This window comes from Trichosurus vulpecula, chromosome 6, assembly GCF_011100635.1.
Source record: "Trichosurus vulpecula isolate mTriVul1 chromosome 6, mTriVul1.pri, whole genome shotgun sequence".
NCBI classification, from domain to species: Eukaryota; Metazoa; Chordata; class Mammalia; order Diprotodontia; family Phalangeridae; genus Trichosurus; species Trichosurus vulpecula.
In genome coordinates this window covers 10,856,759-10,877,779 of record NC_050578.1, presented here as the reverse complement: position 1 = coordinate 10,877,779, position 21,021 = coordinate 10,856,759, and the positions used below count along the sequence as shown (strand labels likewise).

At 38.7% G+C, this 21,021-nt stretch overlaps 1 pseudogene; it reads left to right on the top strand.

Moving 5' to 3' along the window:
- LOC118853311 overlaps positions 1 to 21,021 on the top strand; it is a 31,621-nt pseudogene that overhangs the window by 6,977 nt on the left and 3,623 nt on the right.

Below are 21,021 nucleotides of genomic sequence, written 5' to 3'. Positions count from 1 at the left end.
ATGGGATGTGTAATGAATAAAGCTTCTAGAATAATTGATATGAATTTGAAAATTCTTTGTTGGTATATATATCATTTAAAATTACAATAGGATATATGCATCAGTACTTTGAAGAAAACACATTCATTGGATATTTGTGGATACTTGTCCCACCAATGAAGAACATAGCTCTGTTACTTATTAGAAAAAGAAAAAAAAAAGTGTGTTCTATCCCCTCAAAAAAAAAAAAACCTCACCTACTAGAAAATCTGGGAATGAGCCTTACTGACCTTAGATAGGCTAATTATTGGATGACAGACAAACATTCCAAAACATTGATTTATAATTTAAAAGGCTCTGCCAAAGCTTATCTTGTCCTTGTGAAGCCTTTAGGAACAAGGATATCCATGCCTGAAGGAATTATTTAGTAGGCACTTACGTAGAAGAATTTTTAAGATAATTATATTAAAACCCATTAAGCTTTTGTAACCTTCCCCTGTTACACTTCCATTAATGTACTTTAGTCTTCATTAGATGCGTTACCTTGCTCTTCTCTATCCATTGGAGCCTCTCCCTTGTTGTAGGCCCAACTGAATTGCTACCTCCTTCACAAAACCTTTCTTGACCACTATACCCTGGCAAGTGAGAACAATGCCTTCCTTCTCAAAATTCTTCTACTTTTCACTTTTCTCACTTTCTCTGTCATTTGTGTAGATATCTGCCTCCTTGTTAAAGGATTGGTTTCTGCCTTTTAAATTTTTGTATGCCCAGAGCATAGCACAGTATTTCTCACATGGTAAAATGACAAGAAACTGAATACTGGTACAGGATAAAGAATGATGGATTTGGAGGAAAAGGATCTGGGTTCAAATACTAGCTTTGCCACATACTACCTGTGACACCTTAGGCAAATCACAAATCTCTCAGAACTTCAGCATCCCTCATTTGTAAATCAGGAGATTAGGCAAGATGACCTCTATCTAAGGTTCCTTCCTTCTCTACAATCTATCTACCTCTCAATTCTAATATGTGGCTAGAGTGGATAGAACATGGGATTTGGAATCAGCAATACCTGACCTGAATGTTGCCTCAGACACTTATTAGCCATATGATCCTGGGCAAGTCACTTGTACACTGTGCCTTAGGTTCCTCTTCTATAAAATCGGGATGATAATAGAATCTACCTTACAGGGGTTATATGAGGATCAAATGAGTTAACTTATGTAAAGTGATTTGTAAACCTTAATGAACTATATAAATGCTAGTTATCATCATCATTATTACTAATGGTAGTAGTAATGGTAATTGTTTTTCCCCCATTACAAGAATATAATGTTGTATGTAATATTTTCTGGGTTGTTGTTTTGTTGTTGTTGTTGTTTTTGTTTAGTCTGGACTTGTGATTTTATCAGTGCAGGAAAATTCCAAAGGAAACTAGTTCTGTTAAAAAAAGATTGGCTCTGCTCTGTCATTTAGTCTTAGACCTACTTGGGACAGTGAAAAATTGAGTATTTTCCCAGGTTCATACAAATAGTATGTGTCAAAGAAGGGACTTAAATCTGTCTTCTTGACTTTGAGTCAAATTCTATCTCCATTATGTCATGCAGCCTGTCTGTTTGTAATTTCCTCAAACAAGCAAACACTGTATTTGATATTTAAATCACTAAGCCCATAAAATCAAACCAATTTATTTGGGTGTAGGAAAAGCAGAACCAGCATTCCCCATCAGGGAATATTCATAGGTTTGAGATACTCTTTTCCCTTTGCATAGAGTTTTCCAGCTAATTCTCTAATTCTCATATAACTAAGGAAAAAGAAAACTGCAAAGGAGGAATTGTCAATAGCTTCTCAATAGTCATTAAAACCCTCCTACATCAGAACACACTTCTTATGACAGCTATCTTCAGCCCCTGATAGAATACAGTTGAATAATATTAACATTTACTCTTTACATACTGCTTTTCAATTCTTTTCTAATGGATTCATGCATATTTGGCTCCCCCTAGCTAACTCCATGGTAGATCCTCTTAGAAGTGTCCATGCTTTTATCTTCTTTTGTACTTCATTTTTGATCCTTCCTCACTAGACTATGGGACTTCATCTGTATCCTCTAATCTCTGAGTACCTGCTAACTGCTTATTGAACAATTAAGGTGAAAATCCTGTTGTCAATACAGAAAATCATTTGACTTTCAATGTTTTCTTAAAGTGTCAAGATGGTTGTGATATACTGCAAAGAACACTGGCTTCACAGTCACAAGACCTGGGTAAGATTCATGCCTTCATCACTGTGAATTTTCAGGCAATTCATATTGTCTTTTTTTTAAAGGGAGAGGAGTTAGCTTCTTCATCTCTAAAATGGCAATGATTCTACTGGCACTACCAATCTCAGAGGATTGTCATGAGGATCAGAAAATATAATGTCATCAAAGAACTTTTGACCCTATAATCAGGTACTCTGACTTTTATTGCAGTCAGAGAAATGTGGGACTGGGAAGCATGTATGTATGGGAATTGTAATTCTGATATATAGTGTTAATTTCATCTCTATATCCTTCCCATTCATGGAAAAGGAAAAGTTCTACATTCAGTGGCTCATGATGCTTTTTGTTTTTTTTTTTTTTTTTTCGTTTTGGGGGAGACAGCATTTGAGGAGGAAAATATTTATTCTGTCTGTGGGAGTTAAAATCCTCAGACATCCACACTGCCAAGTCCCATCAAGGAAAAGTCTGAATACCCAGTTAGAATTCTGTTTTGTATATAGTCCTTTTTAACTGGCTTATTTGCCATGCACAGCAATACAAGCCTTGTCCTTACCCTGTAAGGCTTATCCTATCCCTAAATTTCCAACCCCCATAAGAAACCCTAAAATCATCCTACAGACTGTATATCTTTTTGTTTCTATAAGTCTGGTCTCTTCCCTACATCAGTGCCTTTGTTTAGCTCCTTGCTAAATCTCAGGCCCACTGCTTTTGTGTCATTAAAGCTCCCAATGGCTACAGAGAAGGTCTAAGTGAATTCTTTCACATTTGATGAACCAGCTCTCCCAACTCTGACCTCATCATACTTGTTAGTGATGCTTTGTAATTCTTTCCTGGAGTACCCTTTTTTTTTTTACCATTATTCCTAATTCCTGTAGGTAGCACTATTCCTTCATTGAAGTCAATTTCTTTCCAAAATACTCAAATGAAAAATAATACCCAGTACACAGTTGGATCTTTTATATTCCTCCCACAAAAAAATAGCAACAGTTCCTCAGCTTGTATGAAATTACCTGCCACAGGATCTCTAATTACAAAATAAATTCTTGAAGAGATTTCAATTTATTTAAATTGCAATTTGTCATTTTCCCAAAAAATTGACACATTTTAAATAAAATACCTATAAAACAAGTAAATGTTTAATTTTGAAAAGCCTTTAAGCAAGGTCTTTGAATTGGTCTGCTATCCCATCTGCTATCCTTCTCCATGGACCTAAGAAATACATAAATTCAGTCCCTTTCACACAGAAATGAGCTTGTAGATTTTGATATTACTGAATTTGATGTTTTCTAGGAAAAATTTCTTTATCTACGATGACATTTGACATAGTTGTTTACCATTCTTTTTTTTTTTTTAGGAAGACTCAACATTTATTAAGCACCTTTAGTGTGAAAGGCATGGTGCTTGCACCGTGCCAAGATACAAAGATAGACACAGACAAACATTCTGCCCTGGAGAGGGCTTAAAGCCTAATATGGGTTTATGTAATACAAAAAACGATGTAAAATAAAGAAACAATGACCTCCATTTTTTTACTGTTCCAAGCCTTGACCAGCTGTCATTTCACCCACCCCTAAAACACAATTGATAACAATAAAGAAATAAAGAAAAGAGGCTAGACATCCTATTTCAAGAAACTAGAAGCAAAAATTCTTCTGATAACTTAGGTCCAGAGGGTAAAAAAGAAATTGAAAAATTGAAAGAATTCACCTATCACTCTTCAAAGAGATCTCAAAATGAACATTATAGTCAAATGGAAGCATTCCCAAATGAAGGAGAAAATACTGCAAGCATTCAGAAACAATTCAAATACCATGGAGCAACGGTCGAAATCTCACAAGTTTTAGCAATTTCCACATTAAGTTGTGGAGGGCTTAGAACATGATATTCTGGAAGTCAAAGACCTAAGATTACAATCAAGAATAACCTACTTAAGCAAAAGTTAGTGAAATTTTTAAGGACTATAACAACAATATTACTTACAGTTTCTATGGGAGTTTAAAGCCAGTAATACCATCCCAAGGAGGGCTGCTAGCACAGGTTCTTTGATTTGCTTTTCTAAGGAAAGCAACTTTAACATGTTTACCATCTCACTTTAAAAATACATATATCATTCACTTAGTTTAGGGGAAAAAGTCAACACCCTGAACTTTAGAGACAACAGAAACAGAAATTACAAGCAGAAATTATAGAAACAGTGCAAAGTAACACAAATCAACAGACTGCCTTCTAGCTGTCTGACCAAGACATTACATACATAGTTATCAGAGATAGAAGCTCCAACATCTGGGCTTTTCAAAGCATGGGGGTTGGGGAGTTCTCCTTAAAGGCTATGCAGTATCTTGTCTAGCCCAATCACAGGCACAATCTTCCCATGAGTTAGCCCCCAAAGGAAAATGCTAACCTCAGAGCATATGTACCCTGTTTAGGGTCCCAGGAGTTAGCTCCTACTTCCTAGCTCACTGTAGGCATGAGGCTTAACATTTGCTTAGCAAAAGAGTATGAGAAAGATTTCTAATCATGATTAGCAGTACATCATATATATTTTTCCAGTCAATGACTCTTCATTCAAACAAAGGCAAGGCTCAAAGGCATTTGATTTCCTTAGTGCTGAGAAGCACTCCAAAACAAAAGACAACAAAATGTTATCATTATTGGGGAAGTAAGAAGGTGTCTACAGAGGGCATGGGTATGAGTCAATTATGTTGGAATGATGTCAAGAAAGTAAAGGGTGAGGAAGAGAGGGAAAGGGAAAGAAAGAATGGAGAAATTTATGTCACAAAAAAGAGGTGTGCAAGGAAAAGATTTTGCAGTGTAAGGGAAAATGGGGTGGGGAGGTGGCATACAACACATGAACCTCACTCTCATCAGAATTGGTTCAAGAAGGTGTATCAGGAGGGCCGAGTTTATAATCTCAAAGAGGATCATAAACATGTCTGAAAGGTTCGGAATCGCCGGATATAAGAAACTCTCAAAGTAGAAGGCAGAAGAATCAAAACATTTATTTAGGCTCAACAGTAACCAACCCATGAACCAGCAACCCCATTTTGATATGTTGATCATAATCTTCCAGGCCCAATAAGTACGCCTTGAAAGAGTAACCAGGAGGCTACAGAGAAACATGATTGCGTAAAGCAAAATCATGTTTCCCCCTTTTATGGTAATAAGATTACCCACTGGACTGAAGTCTTTGTTCAGCTTCCTCCCGTAGGTCAGCTCTGCTACTGGCAGCTCCTGCCTCAGCAGTGTCTGTGTCTGCAACTGAAGCTGCAACTGTAACTGACGATGTAACGGTCGCTGTAACTGACGATGTAACTGTCGCTGGCTCCAACCGAAAAAGGAAAGAGAGCTCTTCGAGCTGTCCTCTCCCCTCTTATAGGGTCTCTGACATCATCAAGCTCCGCCCGAATGACCAGGGCCGATTGGTTCCTGAGTTGGCCCCTCCCCCTAGCATAGCCGCCAACACCTCCCCTCAGCCAACCCCATGACTCCTCACACAGGAAGCTGTCTGCTTCCCGGCATGCTCCCCGGGCCTCCTGCCCCGGAAGAGCAAGCCACAGTGTCCAGAGGCTCAATGAGGCAAGCTGAGCCATTCAAAGAAAACAAAAGCCATTATGGCTACACTCCACCCCTTGTTATAGGATACATAATCTAATCAGCCATGTATCCTAGAACATACATTGTGATCCAATTACAAAGGAAACTAAAACATATCATTCATTATAAAGCAAAACATATCATTCAGTGACATTCCCAAACATTGGTTAACGATTCAAATGCGATCCACCCCTAGATCCCAGCAAAATAATCTCTTCAATCAATCATCCCCAAAATAATTATTAATAATTCAAATGTCCATCCCTAAATCCTTGTATCCATTACATAGGATCAATAATATCATAACAATAAAACAACACAGCAAGGATAACACAAAATAAGTAAACAGAACACTATCATCATTTCCACCCCCCTTGAACGATTGGGGCTCAAAATCTTGGGGTGAGGGGTGAAGGTCTCATTTTCCATAGCTTCTTCATGCTGAAATTGGATATAGAGATGGCCCTGCCCCCAAAAAGTCCCATTCCAGAGGTCATTTCTTTAACAAGCTGGCAGGAATTCCAAGAATGCTACATGCTTAGGCAGTCACCGGAAAGTGCAGGGTGCTTAAGCCTGAAGGAAACAAAACTAGCAACAAGGTTAGCCAAAACAAAGGACAAAAAGAATAGTCTGTGAATCTATTATTATAACCTATTCACGGTAAAATATATGGTTCAGGGGTACGATTTGGTAATTATTTTCCCCTGAATAGACAACTGTTACAGTGTTGTCCTTCCCATGGGCTATAACTTCTGCAGCCTTTGGAATATCATCTGGCTTCCGTTTTACCCATACCTTAGCTCCTGACTTTATTCTATCAATGGAGCAAGACCCTTTTGCCCCTCTAGTAGTTATTTTGGGAGGAGGGTCAGTTTTCACAAAGGGTATTTTTTCACAGGGGATAATAATGACTTGAACCATCCTATCATTTCTACAAAATTGTACAGGTTTTTTACCCATATTCTGGAGTGTCACAACAATTTCTTTTTGATAATTAGAATCTATCACTCCAGCCAATACATGTATTCCTTGAGCCGCTAATCCTGGTTTAGGTAATATCCGTCCAAGATGATTCTTGGGGATTCTCATACATACTCCAGTAGGGGTTTTTCTTATCTCTTTCCTATTTAACCTAAAATTCTCTATACAATGTAAATCATATCCTGCTGAACCAGGTGTTCCTGGACTTGGTAGTGGGACATCTTCCCTCACAGTCCAAAATTCAATGTTTTGGATCTCACATGTTTGCTGTTCTCTGATCTGCAGATTTGGGGTCATCATTCTGGCTAGAGGTGTACTCCCCCCTAAGGGTCTATTATTCAAATTACGTAAGGCAATAGACAAATTATCCTTCCAATGTCGATATGAATTATTTGAGCTTAATTTTCTCAGCTGTTCTTTCAACAATCCATTCATTCTTTCAATTAGCCCAGATGCTTGTGGGTAATATGGAATATGATATATCCATTCTATATTATTCAACACACAATATCTTTTCACTTCTTTGCCCTTGAAATGTGACCCATTGTCACTTTGAATCTGCATTGGGGTTCCATAATATAAACTTACAATATCTAGAGTTTTACAGGTGTTTTTCTGAGTTGCGTCTTTATAAGGACAAGCCACTAGTACACCGGAATAGGTGTCAACACACGTACATACATATTTACATCCTTTATCCTGGGGTAGTGGGCCAATATAATCTATCTGCCAAATTTGGGCTGGAACTTTTCCCCTTGCTATTTCTCCAGTAACTATCCTAGGAAGAGTTCGTTCTTTTTCTAATTGGCATATACAACACTCCTCTGTTATTTGTTTTAACAACGCATGAGAAATACTGATACCTCGATCCTGTGCCCATCGATGGGTGGCCTGGACCCCTAAATGGCCAGCAGTCTGGTGGACCCATCTTGCTAAGGCTGGGTCATCAGTTGGAGTCGGAGTAGGGACAATACATTCAGTAGCAATCTTTGCTAGTCGATCCGCATGTGCATTGTACTCACGTTCTGGTGTGGTCAGGGTTGCATGAGCATCAACATGAAAAACTGACAGATCTGTAACCAAAGACATGTCCCATATATTTTCCCATAACTCTTTACCCCAAACTTGTTTGCCATGAATCTCCCAATTCTGATTCTTCCATATAGGCATCCACGTAGCTAATCCATTAGCTACCGCCCACGAGTCAGTAAATATATGACACTGTCCTCCTTTCTCTGCTCTGATGGCCTGATGCACTGCCATCAGTTCAGCATATTGGCTACTTCCACCTATCCCAGAACTTTCCAGAGTTCTCCTTGTACAGGGGTTATAGGCTACTGCTTTCCAATGTCTCTTCTGTCCTAAATATTTTGCTGTCCCATCAGTAAACCAAGCATGTTTCTTCTGTTCTTCATTTAGTCCGTCATATCCATTATTCCATTTCACTAAGGATGGTACCATCTGTTGCTTAGATTCAAGGGGCTTTTCATTGCTCTCAGTATCAATGTTCGCCACAGATTCATGTAGAGCAGAAACTCCATTTTTGCCTGCTCTGGACCTATTCTGAATATACCACTTCCATTTGATTATGCTTGCCTCTTGTGCATGTCCAATTCTGTGAGAAGCTGGGGTACTCATTACCCAAGTCATAATTGGAATTCCAGGCCTTAATACCACTTCATGACCCAGAGTTAGTTGCTCAGTTTCTACTAAAGCCCAATATGCAGCTAACAGCTGCTTCTCAAAAGGTGTATATTGCACTCCAGATGAGGGCAGTTTCCTTGACCAAAAGCCTAAAGGTACACTTCGGCTTTGTTGTTTTTGCCACAGACTCCAATTTGCATAGTCATCTTGTACAGTCACTTGTAACTCCACTGGCCCATTTTGCATAGGCCATAAGTCTAGAGCTAATTGAATAGCAGCCTTTGCTTCCTCAAAAGCTCTACTTTGTTCAAGTCCCCAGTCAAATTCATATTTCTTTCTGGTGACTTTATACAAGGGTTTTAAAATCTGTCCCAAATGTGGGATGTGGTGTCTCCAATAACCAAACAGCCCTATGAACTTTTGGGCCTCTTTCTTATTGGTAGGGGTGGGAAAATCCTGGATTTTTTGTCGAGCTTGTGGGAGAATTTCTCGCAGTCCTCTATTCCACTGTATCCCCAAGAATTTTACAGTTTGAGCTGGCCCTTGAACCTTTGCGGGGTTGATTTCCCATCCTTTGCTTTTCATATGGTCAATTAATAATGCTAAACTCTCCTCCACCTCCTTTATATTCTTTCCCTGTATCATGATGTCATCTATGTAATGTGTAAGCTGTACACCAGGTAACTTTAATTCATCCAAATGTTCAGCTACAATCCTGTGGCAAATAGTTGGGCTATGAATATATCCTTGCGGCAGGCGTGTAAATGTATACTGTCGGCCTTGCCAAGTAAAAGCAAACTGATTCCATTGCTTGGGGTCTATTGGGATTGTAAAGAAGGCATTGGCCAAATCAATAACTGCATACCAAGTCCCTTCATGTTTTTGTATTCTCTCTATTAAAGTAACCGTGTCTGGGACAGCAGCATACAAGGGAGGAGTCACTTTGTTCAGCTGTCTATAATCTACTGTCATCCTCCATGTTCCATCTGACTTTCGGACTGGCCAGACAGGGTTGTTCCATTGAGTAGTTGTAGGGACTAACACTCCTGCCTCAACACATTCTCTTATAGTGTTGGCAATTTCATCTTGCCCACCTGGCACACGATATTGCCTCAAAGTAATTACTTCAGAAGGTTCGGGCAAAGTGATTGGATCCATCTTGATTTTCCCCACTAAGACTGCATTAATGCCTATTTTCCTCACAGCAAATTGGTATTTCCCTTCAGGTAAATTTAAGGTCATACCCTTCAAAATGTCTATTCCAATGATGTATTCAGGAATAGGCACAATAACCACACTATATTCTTTCTTGGGCAACTGTCCAATTTTCATCATCAATTTAACTTGTCTGGCTGATATTTCAGTCCCTCCTAGTCCTGTAATGGTAATAGGAGTTCCATGGCTGAACTTGTCTGGATTTCCATAAATAAGGGTGGCCTCGGCCCCAGTATCTATTAATGCCTCAGTTACCGTACTTGACCCATTTTTCCAATATATGGTCAAGTTAATGTGAGGTCTACAATCCAGCCTGTGTATTTCCTTAATTTGGGCTGGGGCCTGGCCTGTTCCCTAGTATTCCCTTTCATGTGATTCACTTGGGTATGAAGGTTCAACATCTGTAGCATTTGCAGGAGCAGTTCTGATTTCCCTATCTCTCCTGTTATCAAGGCCTTTATCTCTGTACATTCTATATAATTCATTGGTTGGAATTCCATCTATCATTTCAAAACCTACTCCTGCTCTCAATAAAGCAGTAAACATTTCTTTCCTTGTTACTCTCCTTTGGCGCCAAGTTTGCTGGTTATTCACCCTTCTCTCTTGAGGAGATCTATCCCTTCCCCAGTCACCTAAGTCATATAACTGTAAAATCTTATTTATCACTGTTGTAAGACGGCTCCCTACTTCTCCAAGTAATAAATTCAAAATTAGTTGTTTATAAGCAGGGGGAGCTGTCCTAATTATTAAATTCCTATGAGGCAGTTCCATTGAATCATTGTAATATTTGTCTGCAGTTCCTGTCATAATGGCAGTCTTCATTACCTCCTCCTTTAGTCTCATGATACAATCTCTAAGTGAATACCAGGGTCTGTGCTCAGTGGGCCACATAGAATCAGTAGCATATCTCTTATTGCATCCCACAGCGGCTAATGTCAACAGAGTAGTCCCGCTATCACCATCTCCTTGCTGATGATGTTCCCTAAAAGCTTGTTGAACTAGAGGATCATGGCTGATACCTATGAATCTCATGCAGTCTGTCCCATCTACTGATATTCCACCGGCCCCTTGATCACTGAGTCTTACCATCCAAGATATCAATGGTTCTCCTATTCTTTGGCTGAATCTACTCAAAATATCTGTGACCTCTTGCGGTGAGAAATCTTCCTGAATTTCCCTTGTAACTGAATCTTCACCTCGGGTTTCTGTCTTCCTCCTTTGTATGGGTCGAGCCCTTGTCTGATCATTTAACCATCTCCTATTCTCTGTGTGAGGCACATCCTGAACCCCAGTAGTGTTTTGTGCCTCAGCCCCTAACATTGTCTCATTCTCTCCCCACTCACTTCCTCTGCCACCATGGCTAGGACGAAGCAGGCAGTCAGGCTCTTTCTGGGCTGGGTTGAAATGCACTCTGGGCTTTTTTGGTCTCCTGTTGCTCTTAGCCACATTAATAGAAAAGTTCTCATTTGAGTCAGTTTGGTCTCCTGCTATCTGAGATTCCTCTTCTTCCTGTGGGGTAGGAGTGCCCCCATGTCTTTCACTTAATCTCAATCTTTCGTATACTAGCCGGTAGGCTGATAACACTATCCAGCTTTGCCTAGATAGTGATGCCCCTGACTGAATCCCAACTTCTCGTAAACACTTTTCCAAATCCCTAGGATCTCCTCTCCGTAGCCTTGGTTCCCAGTTTTCACAGGGTCCAGCTTTTTTAGCCAATTCTTTTGCTAGGGAGGAATAAAATGGATCCTCCCATCCTGGGATATTCATCTCTTCCTCTGAAATTGTTCTGCTTCTAAATAGAGATCTTATACCTAGCGATCCTGTTCGTGACGCCAAATGTATCAGGAGGGCCGAGTTTATAATCTCAAAGAGGATCATAAACATGTCTGAAAGGTTCGGAATCGCCGGATATAAGAAACTCTCAAAGTAGAAGGCAGAAGAATCAAAACATTTATTTAGGCTCAACAGTAACCAACCCATGAACCAGCAACCCCATTTTGATATGTTGATCATAATCTTCCAGGCCCAATAAGTACGCCTTGAAAGAGTAACCAGGAGGCTACAGAGAAACATGATTGCGTAAAGCAAAATCATGTTTCCCCCTTTTATGGTAATAAGATTACCCACTGGACTGAAGTCTTTGTTCAGCTTCCTCCCGTAGGTCAGCTCTGCTACTGGCAGCTCCTGCCTCAGCAGTGTCTGTGTCTGCAACTGAAGCTGCAACTGTAACTGACGATGTAACGGTCGCTGTAACTGACGATGTAACTGTCGCTGGCTCCAACCGAAAAAGGAAAGAGAGCTCTTCGAGCTGTCCTCTCCCCTCTTATAGGGTCTCTGACATCATCAAGCTCCGCCCGAATGACCAGGGCCGATTGGTTCCTGAGTTGGCCCCTCCCCCTAGCATAGCCGCCAACACCTCCCCTCAGCCAGCCCCATGACTCCTCACACAGGAAGCTGTCTGCTTCCCGGCATGCTCCCCGGGCCTCCTGCCCCGGAAGAGCAAGCCACAGTGTCCAGAGGCTCAATGAGGCAAGCTGAGCCATTCAAAGAAAACAAAAGCCATTATGGCTACAGAAGGGAAGAATATATACACACTCAAGAGGAAATAAGAGGGGAAGGGATAAAAGAAAGCCGAAGGGATGACATAAGGGAGACAGGATTAAGGGAGACAGTAATCAGAAAAAAAATAAATTTTTGAGGAGGAATAAGGTAAAAAAGAGAGAAATAAAGATAAGCATAAGAAAATGTTGGTCATTCCTCATTTTTGAAGGGGACCGATGACATCATGCTGTGATATCTTGATGTGTGTGAATTGGACTTGAGCCAAATATATAGGAATACAAGTCATTCCCCGATTGAGAAATGGTCAAAGCATGTGAACAGGCAGTTTTCAGAGGAAGAAATCAAAGCTATCTGTAGGCATATGAAAAAATTCTCTAAATCACTACTGATTAGAGAAATGCAAATCAAAACAACTCTCAGATACCACATCTCTCCAGTCAGATTGGCTAAAATAACAAAACAGGAAAATGATAAAAGGTGGAGAGGATGTGGGAAAATTGGAACATTGTTATATTGCTGGTGGAGTTGTGAGATGATCCAGCCATTTTGGAGAGTAATTTGGAACTACACCCAAAGGGCCACAGGAATGTTCATACCCTTTGACCCAGCAATACTACTTCTAGGGTTGTATCCCAAAGAAATCACACAAGCGGGAAAAAGACCCATATGTACAAAAATATTTATAGCGGCTCTTTTTGTGGTAGCCAAGAATTGGAAATCAAAGGGATGCCCATCAATTGGGGAATGGCTGAACAAGCTGTGGTATATGAAGGTAATGGAATACTATTGTGCCATAAGAACTGGGGATGATACGGACTTCATAACAACCTGCAAAAACCTACACGACATAATGCTGAGTGAGCGGAGCAGAGCTAGGAGAACATTGTACACAACCACAGATATATGGATTCCATGGGGAACAACCCTGACAGACTTCACTCTTCTCAGCAACACAAGGTGCAAGGACAACTCCAAAGGACTCACGATGGGGAATGCTATCTACCTCCAGAGAAAGAACTATGAAGTTTGAATGCAGATTGAGGCACACTTCATGATCTCCTTCTTTTCTTCTCTTTTGTTTTTGTTTTTGGTTTTTTTTTCATGGTTCTGTTTTGTCTGTCTCATGATTCATTCCCTTGGTCATAATTCTTCTCCACAATTGGACTACTGTATAAATTAATTCAATGCGAAGTTATACGTGGTAGTTATATGAGATTCCATGCCGTCTTGGGGAGGGAGGGGGGAGGGAGGGGAGAAATCTGGAACTCAAAATTATGTAGAACCGTGTGTTGTAAACAAATGAAAAAAAGAAAAAAAATACTAAAAAAATCTCAATAAACATTATCCATGTTGTTGTTCAGTCATTTCAGTCATCTCTGACTCTTCCTGACCCCAATTGGGGTTTTCTTGGAAAAAATACTAGAGTGGTCTGCTATTTCCTACTTCAGTTCATATTATAGACGAAGAACTGAGGTAAATAGGGTTATGTGACTTGCCCAGTGTCACACAGTCAAATAGGTGTCTGATTTTAGATTTGGACTCAGGAAGATGAGACTTCCTGACTTCAGGCCTGCCACTCAATCCACATGGCAACCTAGATGCCCCAATACTATCTATACTAGCTTGTTTTTATTGTGAAGAAAGGATGGGGCTTGGGATCAGGAACAAGCCAAATTCAAATCCTGTCCTAGATATTTACTAGTTGTTTTACTATGAGTAGTTACACCACTTTGGGTCTTAGTTTTCTCATCTGTAAAATGGAGTTGTATATATCAAACATGCCATATCCCTTAGCAAACCTTAAAGTACTATGTAAATGTCAACTATTGTAACATTCACTAATATGGTTTATTAGCTCACTTCTTTATATCACTTTCATTTTACAATGCACTTTCCTGCAACAATTAACCCTTTGAGGCAAATCTTACCAAAAGATTAGAAAACTGAGTCTTGTGGTAGTTATATTATCTGCATTGCTATATGGCTAGCTAGTAGCTATTCCAGAACTAGAAACCTATCAGCTCTCATTATAGTATTTCACATAAGGGCTGGGTCATGGCTTTTATCTTTAAATATATGAAAGACTGGCATGTGGAAGAGGAATTAAACATTTTTCTTGACCCTTAAAGTCAGCACTAGATGGAGCAGGTGGAAGTTAGAGAGGAAGAATTTATCTCAGTATTAGACAATGGATTTCCCAATTTATAAGTGTTTGAGAATGGAATGGATTGCCTTGGCAAATAGTTCGTTCTTTATGAGGTATTCAGATAGAAGTTGGACAATCACTTATTGGAAATGGGAAAAACATGCAAATTTCTAACTATCCAGCTCATTTTCTGTGTTTCTTTATAATTTGAATACAACATTGTTGTCTATACTATGTTCCCTCTACTCCTAAATCACTTGCCCCCTTATTCTATTGCAAATCACATTTTGTGAAAACCCAACCCTGGATTATTCCCATGACCTGCCTTCTTTGCTCCTATTTTTATTATGTTAGGAGGAGCTGATTCCATTATAAATTTGTGCTATCTAATTAATGTCAAGTGGGTCCTTAGAGCAACAAGGAAATAATACATTCCCTAATTGATTCACTATTACACAAAACACAGTAGTTGTCCTAAAATTTTTCTCCTGAAAACCTCCTACTCAACCCCCTTTCCCTACCATCTCAGTTGAGAGCTAGAGTCATATTTTACCAAATAAATTAAGGTTATTCTCTTACATCTTATATTTCTGTGATTTTCCCCATAATTTTCTCCTTCACACCAGTTTCTGATGATGAAATGGGCTTTCTCCTGGCCAAGATCCATCTCTCTACATGTAAGTTTCATGCCTCCCATCTTCTCCAGAAGATTGCCTCCAAATCATCCCCACTCTCAGCTCTCAGTAATCTTTATGATTCTATCCCTTCTTCACTGCCTACATTCCTATGTTTCCCTCATGCTAAAATCCAAAAACAAACAAAAAAATCATTAGATCCTATCTTCTCAACTAAACTCCTTGAAAGAAGCTATCTTCATTAAGTGCTCCTAATCTCTTCTGTCTCAATATCTTGTAAAAGGTCTAGAATTTGACTTCCAACTTCATCATTCAACTCAATCTACTCTCTCTAAAGTCCTCAATCATCTCCAAATGATCAAGTGTAACAGCTTTTTCTCAGTTTCTATCGCTCTTGACCTCTATATTTTATCACCTCCTCCTTGGGGATAATTTCTTCTCCACAGATTTTTGTAACATTGTTTGCTTCCTACCTAATTAATCATTCTTTTGCTATATCTTCATTTACAATACGTCTGCTAACTATGAGTATTCCCAAAGCTCTAACTGTGCCCTATCATCTTTTTGTTCCATATTATCTCACATGGTGATGCCATCAGTTCTCATGGTCTCAGTTATCATATCTATCTTAATAATTTGCTTGGTTTTATTTAACCCTAGTCTCCCTTGATCTTCAGTCCTGCATCAATGAGTGCCTATTCAAAATTTCAAACTGGATGCCCCATGGTCCCCTGAAAAATCAACACATTTTAAGCAGAACTCATTAACCTTCCTCTTAATCCCACCCCTGTTCTGAAATTTGCTTTTGTTGTAGAGGTCGTAACCATCCCTAATTACTCAGATTTGCGATATCGGTGTCTTTATTATGCACTTGACTCTCTCTCACCTATCACACATACCTAAACAGTTGTCAAACTTTGTTTCCACCTTAAAATTGCTAAATTGCTCATGTATTCCCTCTTCTCTCCTTTAGCATAGTTACTAGAGTAGTTCCTTAAACTTTTTCCACTCACAACTTTTTGGGTATATAGGTATATAAAATAGGCATACTAATTTACTAATAATGAATCATAAAGAAATTTATTTTAAAACAATTCTTTGGTATACATCAGATTTTATAATTTATTAAAGATGGAAGTGAATTTCCATGCTAATGAGATGGATGTGCTTGTTTATTTTTACATAAAGAATTAAATCTTGGCAGAATATTTGGTAATGTTGGATATACAGTACGTGCAATGTTTTTCAGAGTTGATTGACATTGTGATTTTAAAATTATCAATACTGGGAACACTGCTTCTCATAAACACATAGACAAAATGGCAGAAGGATGTTTAGGGCCATTTCAGAAGTTGTTGGAAATTCTTTCCTAATCCATAGCCAAAATTCATTTAATGATTTTTTTTAGAAAACTCAAGTTTTAAACCTATGTCACTTGATAACTCAGCAAATTCTTCTTGAAATTTTAATAAGAGATTACTGGCATTTTTTTATTTCAATTGAGTATGATTTATGAACTCAACTTAGTTTTTTAGAATCAAAATTTGAAAGTATTTTTGAAACTGTGTCTGCAAGTACTTCAGACGATCAATTATAACTCTTAGAAATGAATCTTTGCAAGGTTATTTTCAAGTACAGAATCATCTGTAGCTGTAAACATTTCTAAGGAACCATTTTCTACCCTATTCTTCCATATGTTCACATTTTTAGTAAAACTTTCAATTTCATCTTTTAACATAAATATGTTACAATTTTTTACTTGATGTAACATGTTTAAATTTTAAAATATCCTATAAGTAACACAGTTTTAAAAGTCATAAGTCATTAATGGAAAAAATAACAAAATCAGACTTCTGCTCAGTCAAAAATATAACAACTTCATCTTTCAATTTCAATAATCTGTTTAAATTTCACCCTATTGAGAGCCACCTTAACTCTGTATGTAGTAATAAGGTTTTATAATCATAGTACAAGTCTTTCCAAAGTTTTGAAAACAAATGACTATTAAGGGCACAGCTTTTAATGAAGTTAATGATTTTGATATTATTGCAAAGTACAACAACTAATTCTGGTGATATTTTTTGGTCTATGAGTGCCTCCTGATTGATCATTCAGTGAGTAAAGGTGATATGTGCATTGCCACCGGATTTAATGTTTGCAAAAAATCCAACATTTGTGCCCATTCTTGCTCCAGCACGGTCAGACTCCAAATCAATTTTTCTACTGTACACCTTCATTTATGAAAAAAAAATCACAGACTTTAAGATATATATCTTCCCCTCTTGTGTGCCCTTCCAAAGGGCAAAAAAATAATTCCTCATGTGTGCTTCCTTCATAAACATATCTTACGTAAAGTAACAACTGTGCCACGTTAGAAAGGTCAGTTGTTTCATCTAATTGAATTGCAAACTTTGGGCTGCCATTAAGCCTGGTAATAAGCTTCTGGAATTCGTCATTACTAATTTCTGAAATATAAATATTGATAGGGGCAGCTAGACGGCACAATGAATAGAGTACCAGTCCTGGAGTCAGGAGGACCTAAGTTCAAATCCAGCCTCAGCCACTTGACACATACTAGCTGTGTGAACTTGGGCAAGTCACTTAACCCCAATTGCCTAGCTTCCTTCCCTCAAAAAAATATTGATAATAATTCTTTGAATGATTACTAGATTTAGTATATGAAATTACATTTGTTTGTGCTTAATTTTATAAATTGTTCACACTTACACACATATACAGTAGTGATAGTGGAGAAATATCATTGATGGGCTTTTGTCTTTACTAGCTGCAATTAAACACTTATGTTTCTGTAAAAGAAGGAGATAGCAGTTATTTTTAATCAAACATTCTAATACAATCCAAAGATACACTAACTTAATACTTCCATGCTGAGGAATGACAATAGATAAATATTAAAAGTCTTTATTTTCCATAATTAAACTATTATATTTCTGTAACAGCAGAAAACTTTGTATGTACAGTAAAAACACTGCAATTCATAACATACAACAGTCTTGAATCTGAGCTGAAGTGTTTCTGGCAGTGTTAACTGGCATTTTGTGGCATGATAGCATGCACATATACTCATGTTGTGTGTTCAGAACCAAGGCTGCAATGAAGTTTGCATGATACAATGTGGGCAAGAGCTTCCAGAAACACTTTAAATGTCAAGCAGAGGATTTTATCATGAAGGTATTCGTGATTCATTTGGATTCATTATGCATTTAGTTTTGAATTAATTTTTGGTCGTTGCACATTCAGAAAACTTTTGCTGTTGCCAAATTTTTCACAGCCCCCATATTCTGTTACACAATCCCATATGGGATCACAGGCCCCAGTTTAAGAAGCTTTGTATCTAGTTTAGAGTCTTATCTCCTCTTTCCTATACACAGTAATAGCCCTCTAATTGATCTTTGTGCCTAAACTCACTCCACATTCCAATCCATTTTCCACATTACATCCAAGGAGAGCTTTCTAAATCATACATCTGATTGTAGACCCCATGACTTCCACAGTGATTTTTCTAAAGAACTGACCATGTCTCTCCTTTAAAAAAAAGAGAAAGAAAAAAAAAAAAACCTCTGATGGCTCTTTAATACCTTCATGATAAAATCCTATGCTGGACATTTAAACATCTATAACCTGGTTCCTTGTAAGAGCAAGCAAGGTGGGATTTTTTACATTTTTTTTTCTTTTGGAGTGCTTCTCAGCAATCAAGTGCCTTTGATTGAATCTTGCTTGGCACCCTTTTGCTAAGTATGTCATAAGAGGTGTGAAGCCCTCTGGACCTGGAAAGGGTATATATATCCAGAGGATAGCCATTGATCTCAGAATCAAGAATTGAGAATTGAGAACTCTCAGTACTTCAGAAGGAGTGGTTTTGCTTTGGGGGCTTACTCTTTGGAAGAATGTTCATGTCATTTGGCCAGCTGAGACTCTGGGTAGCTGTTAAGGAAACCCCTGGCTTTGAAAACCCAGATGTTGGTGCTTCTCTCTATGGTAACTGTATGTATTGCTATAGTCAAATGTTTAGAAAACTGTCTGTTGATTTTTGTTATTTTTTTCTGCTTGTAATTCTGCTTGTAATTTCAGTTTGTATTTTCTCTGAAGTTCAGGGTGCTGACTTTTCCCCCTGAACTAAGGGAATGATATAAGTATGTTTAATAAAAGTGAGACTATAAACCCCTCAAAGTTGATTTCCTTAGAAAAGCAGGTCAAAGAACCTGTGCTAGCAGCCCTTCTGTGTACTGGTGTTATTGGTGATACTGCATTGTTGTTACACCCCTTTCATCTTCCTAATCTTTTTACACTTTATTCTCTTCTATATTGAACAACTGAATATGGCTAATATATAACATCCTATCTTCAGTTTCTACAATTTTGCACCAGATATTACTCATCTCTGGCATGATTTCCCTCTTCACTTCTAGCTCCCAGAATCCCTGGCTTCTTTTAAGAGTCAGTTGAAATCCTACGACCTCGTATTGCAGTGTTTTTTTTTAATTTGTTAAACAAGGGGAAATGGTAATTAGACAGATTAATAAAACTACCAGTTGCATAAAAATAATAAACAATAAAAATATTAATTTTATTGGATAGCTTTTGGGGAGAACAAATAGAAAGGATGAGGAAGAAATTTAGGCAATGTTATTTTTTCAATTATTTGAAGAAAAAAATTAGTGTCTCTCTCCTCATTTTATAAATAAGACCAAGATTTAGGAAGGTGAGACACACAATTATTATCAGAATACATACTCAGGTCTTCCAGGATCCAAAATGGCAGATTAAGCAGTAATTTGCTCTCGCTCTCCCTTATTGATCTCTAAAAATGCATAAAATATTGCCCCAGGAAAAATCTTGAAACAGCAGAGCCAGCAGAAAGGCAGGGTCCAACAGTCTTTTAGTTCAGGGGATTAACAGGAAAAGTCCTTCTTATTCTCAGGGAAGGGGAGAAGGATCCCGGCACAGTAGTGACAAGTCCCACCTCAGCAAATCAGTGGGAGATTCTGAGCCCCAGGGTGGTGGATCAGAAAAACACTAAAACCAAGATGCCTGCACACCTTGGCATAGCCAGGGGAACTGTCAGTCTCCAGTTCAGAAAACTGCCATATGTGCCAGTGGGCAAGCATCCTACAGCAGCTGATGCCTCCATGCTTCAGCTATGCACTGGGCGGGCAGGGATCCTGCAGCAATGATACCCCTACATGCTTCAGGGGAGCTCCAGGCAGGCAGGCATTTTCCAGCACCAAAACTCCATGTGCTTCAGCAAAGGACAAGTGTGCAGGTGGCCTCCAGTGTCCAGACCCCACCCTCACCCAGAGAGCTCAAGTGTAGCACCAGGGAAATGCATAAAAACTCAACCTTGCCATAGCACATGCCAGTCACCACCACTAGGAACCCATCTCAGCACCAGGTAAGCTGCCAGGCCCCTAAAGCCTCTAGCTGTAAGCTTCCAGGCCAAGCAGTCTCTAGCTGAGGCCCCAGCACACAAAGCCACAGGGACCAGGCCCCTGGCCCCAACACAAGAAGCTTGGGACAGTGACACCTGTACTGTAGTAAGAGAGATAAAATTTAGAAGCCAAGAAATAAACAAAGAAAATGAACAAAAAAAAAGGAAAAGAAAACTGACTTAGAGAATTATTATTGTGACAGGGAAGATAAAAACACAAATTCAAAGGAGGACAACATTGTCAATATACTTGCATCTGAAACCTCAAAAGGGAATATGAATTGGTTTTAAGCCCCAAAAAAACGTCCTTGGAAGAGCTCAAGAAGAATTGTAAAAGTTAAATAAGAGAGGTAGAAGAAAAACTGGGGAAAAGAAACAAGAGGTATGCAAAAAAGAGTCAACAGAGGGGGAAATGAAGGACAAAAACTGATTACAGAATACAACTTCTTAAAAAATACAGTTGGCCAAAAGGGGAAAAAATTCCACTGAAGGAAACAACTCCTTAAAAAGTAGAATTGGCCAAATGGAAGAGGAGGTACAAATGCTAACTGTA